The following is a 12,491-nucleotide window of genomic DNA, read 5'->3' as shown; positions in this document are numbered from 1 at the left end:
TGACCAACTTCTGCCCTCTCCCACACAGACCCATATATGGCCACACCTGTGTGTGTGTGTGTGTGTGTGATTCCTTAGTCCAACAAAGATTATGTATTTAAATTTTCTTACACTTTGCTCAGCCAGCATGACTCAGCAGTTGAGCATCAACCTATTATGATCCAGGTGATCGCAGTTCGATTCCCGCGATCATGCCCGGGTTGTAGGCTTGATCCCCGGCAGGGTCATACAGGATGCAGCTGATTGATGGCTCTCTCTCACTGATGTTTCTATCTCTCTCTCTCCCTCTCCCTTCCTCTCTCTGAAATCAATAAAAAAATATATATTTAAAAATTTATTTCTTACACTTTAAAAATGTGTGTAATATTTATCATAAATTAATGCTTTATAATGAAGTCAACAATATTCTCCGTATTGTCTCTAAAAAATGGCAGCCTTTACAGAAGGGTGGATCTTTTAAAGAAACATAATATAATAATAGGAAAAAACATAATATTAGCTAAAAAATGGGTCCTGTCACAAGCATGGCCTCAAGGAAATGGCCAGAGGCAATCTTGGAGGAATGAAGGGAAGAAATAATGGGAGCCTGGTACCCAGCATACTGGGGGCAGCAGGAACTGAGGAGACCTGTAAGAAAGTAAATGTTCTGCCCTGGCCCGCGGCTCAGTGAGTTGGGGCGTTGTCTGTCCGGTATACTAAAAAGAAGCTGGAGGTTCGATCACCGCATCAGGGTGAGTACGGGAGGCAACCTATCAGTGTATCTCTCTTACGTCGATGTTTCTCTCTCTCTCTCTCTTCCTCTCTGTAAAATCAATAAACAGCACTAGCCGGTTTGTCTTAGTAGTTAGAACATTGGCCTGCGGACTGAAGGGTCCTGGGTTCAATTCCAGCTTAAGGCAAGTACCTTGGCTGCAGGTTCGATCCCCGGCACTGGCCAGGGCACGTGGGGGAGGCAGCCAATCGATGTGTCTCTCTCACATAGATGTTTCTCTCTCTCTGTCTCTCTCCTTTCCACTCTCTCTACAAAGCAGTGGAAAAAACTGCCTAGGGTGAGGATTTAAAAAAATAAAACAAAACATAATCATAAACATGTCCTTGGGTGAGGATTAAAAGAAAAAAGAAAATGAATGTCCTGTGTTTAATGTTACATTTTCTGCTGTGTGGCCCAGGGTTATCATCCTTCTCCTGTGGCCCCACGAACATATATAACCAGAAAAGCACAAGAATTTTGGAGACAGTGATATGAACTGCCAAGAATGAAATAATACGTAATGTTAAAAAAAACAAACAAACGTGATGATGATGATGAAGACAGAAAGAATACAAAGTAGGAAAACTTGAGCTTTTGGCTAAGGGGCCTGGTTTAATTAACTACATGGGATTTAATGGCAAGTGCCTCTGTCAAAATTCTGTTTTCCAGCGGCCCTGTTCTTTGTATTCTAGCCTTCCTTTTAATTTATTTTTATTTTTTATTTTTTTATTTTTTCAATTACAGTTGATCATATGATTTCACTGATATGTGGAAATTGAAGAACAATATAAATGAACAAGCAGAAACAGACTCATAGACACAAAGAACAAACTGATGGTTGCCAGATGGGAGGGGAGTGGGGGGCTGGGTGAGAAAGGTGAAGGGATTGAGAAGGACAGATTGGTAGTCACAAAACAGTCATGGGGATGTGAAGTACAGCATAGGCAATAATATTGTAAAAACTATGCATGGTACCTGGTGGGTACTAGACTTATCAGTAGAATCACTTTGTAAATTATATAAATGCATTCCACCCTTTCTGAACCCTGTTTCCAAAATGTGTCTCTGGTCCAAGTATATTCAGGGAAATAGCTTCCCTCGTGTGTATTGGCTCACCCTGATTCTGCTCTTCCTCTTGCACCCCTGTGCCCTTCTTCAGTGATACATTTCTAGAGAGGAGAAGCCAGGCCTGCTTCATTACCCTTGCACATTGCCTGGCAAACCGCCTTGTGCAACAAGGTAGTCAATAAATTTAAAACAAAAACAAAAAACAATTTCTAACCCCTTTGCACTCATTGGAGAACTGCAGCCAACCAAAGGCGGTAGAATTCAGCGGCTGATTAAGGCCTAAAACGGATGCTATTTCTACCGTGAAGATTTCAAACACGTCAACTGCTGAGTGAAAGAATTAATTAAAACGATGAATCTTCAGCAAGATCCGACGTTTTCCCCTTTGACTGCGATCAAACATTGACTTTGGTTTTTCACTTTCCCACAAGGTGGCAGCAGGAATCTCTTCTTAGCCCGGAGTTGCCTAGAGAGGAGCGGAGGGGGGAGCCGTAGGGCAGGGGAGGCAGGTGGAGCGACAGGGTAGCAGCGGGAAGCCAAGGGAACAGTGGGGGGCAAGGGGGGATCAGGGAAGCAAGGGGGCAGGGGGAGGCAGGTGAAGCAGCAGGGGGCAGGGGGGAGATGAAGCAGCAGGAAGGGGGGCAGGGGAAGCAGCGGGGAGTAGGGGGCAGGTGAAGCAGCAGGAAGAGGGGCAGGGGGAGCAGCGGGGGGCAGGGAGTCAGGGGATGCAGGGGGGCTCCTCCCCACCTGTGGCCCAATTAGGCAGCCATTGACTAACAAGAGGCCTGGAAGACTCACAGGGCCTGGCCTGGGGTTCTCTTTGTTCCACCTCTTTTCCCATGCAAAGAACTGAAAGAAAAAAATGCTGAATGACAAGAATTAATGGTGTCACACAAATACCATCAAAGACAATTTAAGAATTGCTCTTCTCTGTCCGAAATGAATGAAGAAGACAGAAGAGTGGTGGCTCCCTTTTTACCATTAACTACTCTATTTTGGAAAGAACAGATGAAAAGGGTTTTTCACTGCATTGTCATTCAGCTTGATCAATGCTCACAAATGTACTGTTTAGAGAATTTTTGAGGGAACAGTTTGCTACAAATCACATAGTTTTGATTGATCAAAACCATAACCTTATTTATAATCATAACCTTGTTCGTAATCTCAACATGTCGATATGCCTGAAATCACTATAGAATAGTTGTTTTGAAAAATAGACTTTTTGAGAGCAGTTTTAGGTACATAGCAAAATTGAGCAGGAATTGTAGAGGATTCCCATATACTCCCTGCTCACACACAGGCAGGGCCTCACCCACCAGCAGCACCTACAGCAGAGTGATACATTTGTTACCGTCGATGAAAGTACACTGACACATCCTGGTGTTGTAACATTCTATGGATTTGGACGAATACATCATGACATGTATCCATTATTATAATATCCTACAGAGTAGCTTCACTGCCCTAAAAATCCCTATGCTCTGCCTATTCATCCCTCTCTCCCCTCTAACCCCTGGCAACCACTGATGTCTTTACTGTCTCCATAGTTTTGCTTTTTCCATAATGTCATATTCTTGGAATCATACAGTAGGTATCCTTTTCAGATTGGCTTCTTTCACTTAGTAATGTGCATTTAAATTTCCTTCTTCCTTGTCTTTTCATAGCTTGATGGTTTATTTCCTTCTAGCACTGACTACTGTTCCATTGTCTCAATGTATCACAGTTTATTTATCTATTCATCTACTGTAGGACATCTTGGTTGCTTCCAAGTTTTGGCAGTTATGAACAAAGCTCTTGTAAACATCCATTTGCATGAAGATTTTGCAAGGACAAAAGTTTTCAGCTCCTTTGCATAAATACCAAGGAGAGTAATTATTGGATTGTATGGTTAAGAGATGTTTAGTTTTATAAAAAAACAACCAAACTGTCCTCCTGAGTAGCTGTACCATTGTGCACTCCCACCCACAATAAGTGAGAGTTCCTGTTGCTGCACATCCTTGCCAGCATTTGTTGGTGTCAGTATTCTGGATTTTGGCCATTCTAATAGGTGTCTAGTGGTTTGTTGCTTTAATTTGCATTTCCCTGATGACACAAGATGATGTGGAGCATCTTTTCATATGCTTAAGTTGCCATCTGTGTATCTTCTTTGGTGAGATGTCTTTTCAGGTCTTTGGCCCATTTTTTAATCAGGTTGCTTATTTTCTTTTAAAAGTTTATTATTATTGTATTTTAAACTGAGATGTAATTGACACATATCTATTAGTTTTAGGTGTACAACATAATGATTTTATATATGTATACACTGCAAAATGATCACCACAAATTTAATTTGTTTTCTTATTGTTGAGTTTTAAATAATTCTTTGTAATTTGAGATAACAGCCCTTTATCAGATATGTTTTTTTGCACATATTTTCTCCCAGTCTGTGATTTGTTTTCTCATTCTTTTGATCACCTTTTAAAAAAAAGAAATGAAAGAAAATTAGCAACTTCTAAATCTGTCTTTGCAGGAGGAACAACATTCCTGCAGAGGTAGTGTGTGGAGGGAGGGCCTCCAGAATCAGTCAGTTTGCGTTTGAATACTGGTTCTGCCACTTGGGTGTGCAAGTTGCTTAGTGTCTCTGTGCGGCACTTTCAGCATCTTTAAAATGGGGATAATAATAGTGTTTACCTCAGAGGGTTGCTGTGAAAATTAAATTAATTAACATAACAAACATAAGAGGTTTAAAACAGGTCTTGGAAATTTTGTTATAAAATTGTTCAATACTAATTTCAATATTTATTTGATGAGAACAAAAGCTATGGTATGTAGAGTTTCAGAAACATGAATGAAAAGAAATGGTGGAAATCTCTAAGTTGAAGGGCATGGCGGTTGAAATCATCCTCCACTGAGCAGCACCAGTTCTGTTTTAGAAGCTGCATCAAAGCGACTTTGGTTTTCGCAAAGCAATTTCCGTCCATTTAGCACAGAATGCTAACTTGCTGTGGGAAAAGTGACAATGAAGTAAACTAAGTTGAGACATCTAGAGGTTTCTGCACAAATCACTTTTCTATGATGAAGTTAGGTATTAATCATTTTTTAAAAATTTTCTGAATTTTTTCTGTATTCTATGGTTTGTGTATTTTATGCATTGACATTTTGGGGCCTTGCTAATTCTGGAGAGACTGCCCCTCCCAAGGCTAGCTAATTCCTAGAGATAGCAAACAAACAAATTTGACCTTGGGGCACCGCCTTTGATATTCAAACCAACCATTCGAAAATCCAGACCCTCAACCCCTCCTTTATCTCACTTTCATGCATTTTAGAACAACTACAGACAGTAAAATGTATCGATCCTTATCTGTATCTATAAATCCTAAGAATTCATAACTGATTCAAAGGAGATTTTCTTCTTTTTCCTTATAATTTGGTTTCTGAGTTGCAAAGTTGAAGCAATGTGCCAAAATTGCCTTTATTTTCCCTAATTAAAGGCAGGATATTATCTATTCTTATTAGCAAAGCAAAAAGATACATTACAGAAGGAAAAGTAAAATAAAAAATAAGATAGTTCTTTTCCTTTCAGGATCACAAAAAAAAAAAAACAAAACAAAACCACACACAGAAAGAATTAAGCTCCAAATATTTCCCAAATCCTGAAACAGAAACCACTCATCAAAGTTCTAATTCTACTTCCTCTAAACATTCCTTTGGCTCATCCGCTTGCCTTAGGGCTGCCCAGCGGGTGATGAGAGATGTGCTATTCGGCCCCGAGCTGGAGTTAATGTCTACCTGCAGCGCTGAAACCTGAAACTATTAGACCAGGAAATTCTGAATTAGGGTCTGAGGGACAAACAGATTGCTGCACACATTTATAAGGAAGCAGTACATTACACATATATATACCTATCACACATATATATACCTTTCTCTATCTTTTGGTCAGATCTGACCCGAGCACTGTGAAAGGAGCACAGAAATATGAGTCACTGACTATTCTTGTCCTTAAACTGCTTCCAGCCTTCTTGGGAGCTCAGCCCTGTACTCTCCCGAGAACTGGCTGAGCGAGGACAGGAGCTGGGAGTCTGGAGGGAAGGGAATGTGTGACTGAGTAGCACAGACTCCCTGGAGAACCTGGGCTTGAGAAGGGAACAAAGGGGCCAGCAAATAATAAGCCGCTTGTAATAAAATCCACTTGGATAATAACTAGCAGGTAAAAGTGTGTGTGTACCCTATTCTTCAGCATCTGACTCTAAAGGTGTCAGGTTCGATTCTCCAGTTCATAATTTATATTCATGTAATTTTTCTCATACATATTTGAATTGAGAAACTAATTTGGACAAACCAAACTTTATTTGCCTCATCTCCCATGACATCAGTTTATTTTCCTTCCCTCAGCAGCTCTCCCTCCACCCCACTGTTTTCCCCACCACACTGCATTACCTTCAGTTGTTTTCTGGATTGTCTCCCTAATTAGCAGTTAACCCACCTGGTGAGACTCATTCATTTCTGTTCTCTGTACCCCACCCCAGGGGGCTCAGCCCTGGGCCAGCCCTAAATAAGGAGGCACTCTGTGCGATAGGAAACTACGGGGGGCTATGGAAACCTTTGGAATGCATCGCTCATGCATTCATTTATTCACTCATCCAACGGATATTTCTTTCTTTTGTTTCATATCTTTTTTTATTATTGAGGTAACATTGGTTAATAACATATGTTTCAGGTGTACAACATTATAATTCACTATCTGTATACACTGTAGTGTGCTTGCCACCAAGAGTCTAGTTTCCATCCGTCACCATACATTGGACTCCCTTTACCCATTTTACCGTCCCTACCCCTCTTCCCCTCTGGTAACCACCAATCTGTTTTCTGTATATATGAATTTGTTTTTGTTTTGTTTTGTTTATTCATTTCTTTCTCTTTTTTTGTTTTATATTCCACAATGAGTGGAATCATAAGATTTTTGTCCTTTTTCATCGGACTTATTTCACTTAACATAATATCCTCAAGGTCCATCTATGTTGCCGCAAATGGCAAGATTTCGTCCTTTTTTAAGGCTGAGTAGTATTCCATTGTGTACGTGTACCACAGCTTTATCCACTTGTCTATCGATGGTTGCTTCCATATCTTGGCTATTGTACATAATGCTTCAATGAACACAGGGGTGCATATATCTTTTCAAATTAGGACAAATAGCTATAAGTGGAATTGCTGGGTCATATGGTAGTTCTATTTTTAATTTTCCAAGGAATCTTCATACTGTTTTCCATAGTGGTTGCACCAATTTACATTCCGACCAAGAGTGTATGAGTGTCCCTTTTTCTCCACATCCTCTCCGAAACATTTCTTGACTTTTTGATAATAGCCATTGTGGTTTGATTTGCATTTCCCTAAGGATTAGTCAAACATCTAATCCTCATTGTGATATCTCATTGTGGTTTGATTTGCATTTCCCTAAGGATTAGTCAAACATCTTTTCATGTGTCCCAACTATTTCCTGACCAGTTGCTGCACACCTGAAATTGGAAAATAAGGCCAGCAGTTTAGGGATTACAGAGGAGGAATACATTAGTGTAGTAAATGTGATGGGGTAAGTTCAAGGGGCCACCAGAGCATACATGAGAGGCACAGAACTTGAACTTAGAGTGTCAGGGTACAAGTCTCAGGGAAAGTGAGGCCTCAGCTAAGACCCAAATCATGAATAGGAATTTGATAGATGAATGAGATGAGGGGGTAGGGGAGCTGGGGGCCAGATTTTAGAGGACATAGTTCATTCTCAGTTTTATTTGTGCTGACTGTGTGGCCTTGATCAAACAAGTTACCTGAATTCTCTGAATTTCAGTTTCCTCAGTAGTAAAATGGGGATGAAAGTAACTACCTCATGTATTTGTTCTGAGGGTTAAAAGAGAGAATATATGTAAAGCATCTGGCAGAATGCTGGCATGTGATGGAGTAGAGATACCTCAGTCATTTGTTGGGTCAATCCCTGTGTATTGAAGCAGGGAAAGTGTTCTTATTTGGGGGGAAATATCCAGTTTTGGATCCAACTCACTTTGGCTTTGCAAACTGAGAAGATTAGACTAAGAGTGGACTAGGAAGGCATCAAGAATTCAGCTATCGATGACAGCTGACCAAACCAGTAGGTGGTTACTACATATGCAGGACATCAGAGCCCAAATAATTTTGTTTTGAAAATTATATATTAGAACAAAAGCGAAGTTGATCCTGAAAGTTCCAATTTGTGGATGCAGGGATGCACTAAAGAAATCTCTAAAGGCTGATAGTGCTCTGGTTGGTTTAGTTATCACCTCCACCAGCAGCTTCCTGTTCTAATAAGGGGGCAGATTTGGTGTTTCGGGTCCTAAATATGTTAAAATAGTCACAAATATATTAAAATAGTCAAGCGATTTTTTAAAAAATATATCTATTGGTTTCATAGAGAGGAAGGGAGAGGGAGAGAAAGAGATAGAAACATCAATGATGAGAGAGTCGTCATTGACCGGCTGCCTCCTGCGCGCCCCCTACTGGGGATTGAGTCAGCAACCTGGGCTTGTGCCCTGACCAGGAATCAAACCGCGATCTCCTGGATCCTACGTCGATGCTCAACTGCTGAGCCACGCCCAGCCGGGCTAGTCAGGCAATTTTAATAATCTTTGCTCTCCAGAGCTTGAAGGAAGCTGTTTCTACATCTGAAATTATACAGCACCTTTACCTTGATTATTTAGACTAATAACTAGGCAAACAAATGATCCTCTGTCACTTGCCCATAGTATACCTTGCAGTGACACTTCTTTGGTGAAGGCTCATAATTGCTTAAAAATATATATTTTTAATTTCCAGTAGTTATTACTACAATTTCAAAGACAGCAAAGGCTATTGGTTCTGAATCTGGGGAAGAGAATTAAAGTAGACAAATTTCGAATGTGACAGTGGGGCTCCCATCCCGGGGGCTGGAGTGTCTTCTCTGCCTCCTTGCTGGACTTCCCTGGCTTACCAACAAGGACTGGTCCTTTATCTGCCAAAATAAAGTTTGCCCTGTAGGAATATTGTGAGGTTCACTCAGCCCTGGCTAGGAAAAGAAGAATGCTGTGTCAGCTTAGTTTCTGTTACAAAACAAACGACTGCAAAACTTAATCGCTTTGAATTACGATATACTGTGGATCCTTGAATAACACCGTTTCATTCAATGTTGTTTCCTTATAACATTAATGAGAAAAAGAATTCATTCTCAGTGGGGCCACTGTGTAGGGTTCGTACATTCTCCCCACGCCTGTATGGATTTTATCTGGGGACTCCAGTGTCCTCCCACATCCCAAAGATGTGCCCATGAGGTGAATTGGCATGTCTAAATTGTCCCGGTCTGAGTGAGTGTGGGTGTGGGTGTGAGTGTGTCCTGCAATGGTCGGACACCTGTCCAGGGTTGGATCCCTCCTGGCATCCTGAGCAGTAGGGATAGAGTCCTGCTACCAGAGACCCTGAACTGAAATAAGCGGGTTGGAAAAGAACGATCTTCTTCTTTTTATGATTCTTTCTCTTTCTTTAAAAATATTATTTATTAATTTAGAGAGAGAGATCGATTCATTACTCCACCTATTCATAGTGGAAGCATCCGTTGGTTGATTGCTGCATGTGTCCTGACCAGGATCAACCCCAAACCCTGGTGTGTATCAGGACGACACTCCAACTGAACTACCCTTCCAGGGCTAAGATTCTTTTCCTTTCTTTTCCTCCTTCTCCTTCCCCTTCTCCCCTTCTTCCTTCTCCCCTTCCTCCTCCTCCCCTCCCTTCCTTCCTTCTTTCCTTTCCTTTCCTTTTCCTTCCTTCCTTCCTTCCTTCCTTCCTTCCTTCCTTCCTTCCTTCCTTCCTTCCTTCCTTCCTTCCTTCCTTCCTTCCTTCCTTCCTTCCTTCTTTATTGATTTCAGAGAGAGGAAGGGTGGGGGAGAGAGAGAGGTAGGAACATCAATGAGAGAAAGTCATTGATCAGCTGCCTCCTGCACGCCCCCTACTGGGGATCGAGCCCTCAACCCAGGCATGTCCCCTGACTGGGAATCAAACTGGGATCTCCTGGATCATAGGTCAATGCTCAACCACTGAGCCACGCTGGCTGGGCTAAGATTCTTTCTCAAATGTATGTATAGCTCAAATTTATGTCAATATTTAATACTAGAAGTGTTTTGGGTCTTTATTTAGAAGTTTGGTGATGTTTTTGTGACCATAAATATGCTGCAGGAAACTAACTCTTGTTTATATCAATTAACCTATGGTGGTAAAATTGAGTTCGTTATAGGTTGTTTTTCTTAAAGCCACAGTTTCCAAGCACCTGTTGACGACATTAAGTGAGGACTTACTCTATTTGCTCACAATCTTATAGTTTGGCAATTTAATCTGGGAGCAGCTGGTGGTTCTTTACTTGGATTTCCCTTAGCTCACTGGTGTGGCTACAGTCAACTGGAGGGTTGGCTGGGCAAGAAGGTCCAATGGCCTTGCTCACGTGTCTGACAATTTGTGTTCTTTGTCAGCAGGGATGTTCTGGGTCTCTGGCACAACCCCTGTCATCTTGCAGCAGTTCAGACCAGCTTCCTCACTTGGAGGGCTCAGGGCAATGCTCCACTAGGGCCATGGCTGAAGGATCTGAGTGTCATATAGCAGCACTTCTGTTGCATTCTATTGGTCAAAGCAAGTCACAAGGCCAGCACAAGTTCAAGGGATGAGGAAATGAAATAGACACCCCTGCTGGATAAGAGAGCTGCACAAACCATCTTTGATGTCTCTTCCTCTTCTTATAAGGACACCAGTCCTAATTGGTTAGGACCTCACCCTTATTACCTCATTTAACCTTAGTTACCTCCTTAAAGGCCCCATACCCAAATAGGGTCACATTAGGGGTTAGGGAGCCAACATATGAATTTTAGAGGGACACAATTTGGTCTACAACATTATCTTTGCAAACAATTTACCCAAATGCATTTAGTTATAAACCAATTATAAGATGTTTTACACCATTTACCTTTTTTTTTTAATCCTCACCTGAGGATACTTTTTCCATTGCTTTCAGAGAGAGTGGAAGGGAGAGAGAAAGAAAGACAAATATAGAAGAAGACCATCACTGGCAATAAATAAATTTTTAAAGTTTCCGGACCAACTTGTAGCACTCACATAAACTATGCTAATACTATGTATATGTACATATTTATCACCCAGTTTTCTGAAAGTTCCATTGATCATAAGACTGTAAACACACATTGTGTTTTCTCATAGTTGCCAAACTTAGCCACAAAAAACCCCCAACCCTCTTTTTCTCTTCAAGTTGTCTGTAATCAAGATCTAAACTGGGGCTTGGCTGGTGTGGTTCAGTGGTTAGAGCGTCAGCCAGAGGACTGAAGGTTCCTGGGTTAGATTCCACCCAAGGGCACAGACCTTGGTTACAGGCCTCCCCAGTAGGGGCCCTGCAGGAGGCAGCCAATCAGTAACTCTCTCATTGTTGATGTTTCTCTCTCTCTCCCTCCTTCTCCCTTCCTCTGTCTCTGAAATCCATAAAAACATTTTTTTAAAAAAAGGTCTAAACTGGGGTTTATGATGATGATGAAATCTGTATAATTTAAAGGTCTACAGACATACAATGTAAGCTATATTTATTGGAAGTTTTTTAAAAAGCATTTTATTTTATTCAAATAGACTCATCCTTTTATTCATAAGGTAAAGATAATTTTTTTTTTTGTTTCTCTCTGTGTTCTTCATTTGTATCACTTTTGGGTGGATTTCTGTAAAAGAAACTATGTAGCTTATTGAGTGTTGGGTTATACCATATCATAACCATTAGGCCAAGATCTCAAACAAAACAATGCACCCTTCACCAATTATGGCCCCTGAGTTACAAACCCAGTCACCATAAAAAAATTCAGGGACGCCTGACTGGCGTGGTTCAGAGGTTGAGCATCGACCTATGATCCAGGAGATGGCAGATTGTTTCCCAGTCAGGGCACATGCTCGGGTTGTGGGCTCCATCCCCAGTCAGGGGCGTGCAGGAGGCAGCCGATCAATGACTCTCTCATCATTGATGTTTCTATCTCTCTCTCCCTCTTTTCCTCTCTCTGAAATCAATAAAGACATATTTTTTAAAAAAATTCAGTGATGACACATCAACTGAACCTTTGATTTGTTTCACCTAGCATCCCAAGCACTCATACACATTTAAAATAACAATCTTCCTCAGGATCAGAGCTGATACTAAGGCCCGCTTGTTTTCAACAGCGGAGGCATCCCTGGGCATAAAGTTGAAGTTTTCAAGAGAATTATGCCAAATTTGCCTTGCCTGCTGAAGGCAGGGGGCTCAGGACGCAGGCTTTCCTAAAACTGGGGGCACCTTGTTGAATTACCAACAGTCCCCTCCCTTTCAGCATGTGACTGATCCAGGGCAGTTAAATGGGGTCCCACTGCTCCATTTATATCATCTATATCTATATCCTTACAAATCATGTATTTATTTGTAAATATTCATAAATGTTATAACACATTTTATATATAATGTAAAAATTGCAAACTTTAAAAGAGGTAACTGACTATATCACCTACAATATATAGTAAATAACACGTGTCAATTTCAGGAACCCTGTCCGGTCTGACCAGGCCTAATCCTTCATAACCATCACTTTGTGCACTGAAAACTGGGAGAAGTGTTCTTTTAAACACACTC

Source organism: Miniopterus natalensis, chromosome X (assembly GCF_054644295.1).
Source record: "Miniopterus natalensis isolate mMinNat1 chromosome X, mMinNat1.hap1, whole genome shotgun sequence".
Lineage (NCBI taxonomy): Eukaryota > Metazoa > Chordata > Mammalia > Chiroptera > Miniopteridae > Miniopterus > Miniopterus natalensis.
The sequence above is the reverse complement of the archived record's forward strand: the minus strand, read 5'-3'. Positions refer to the sequence as shown.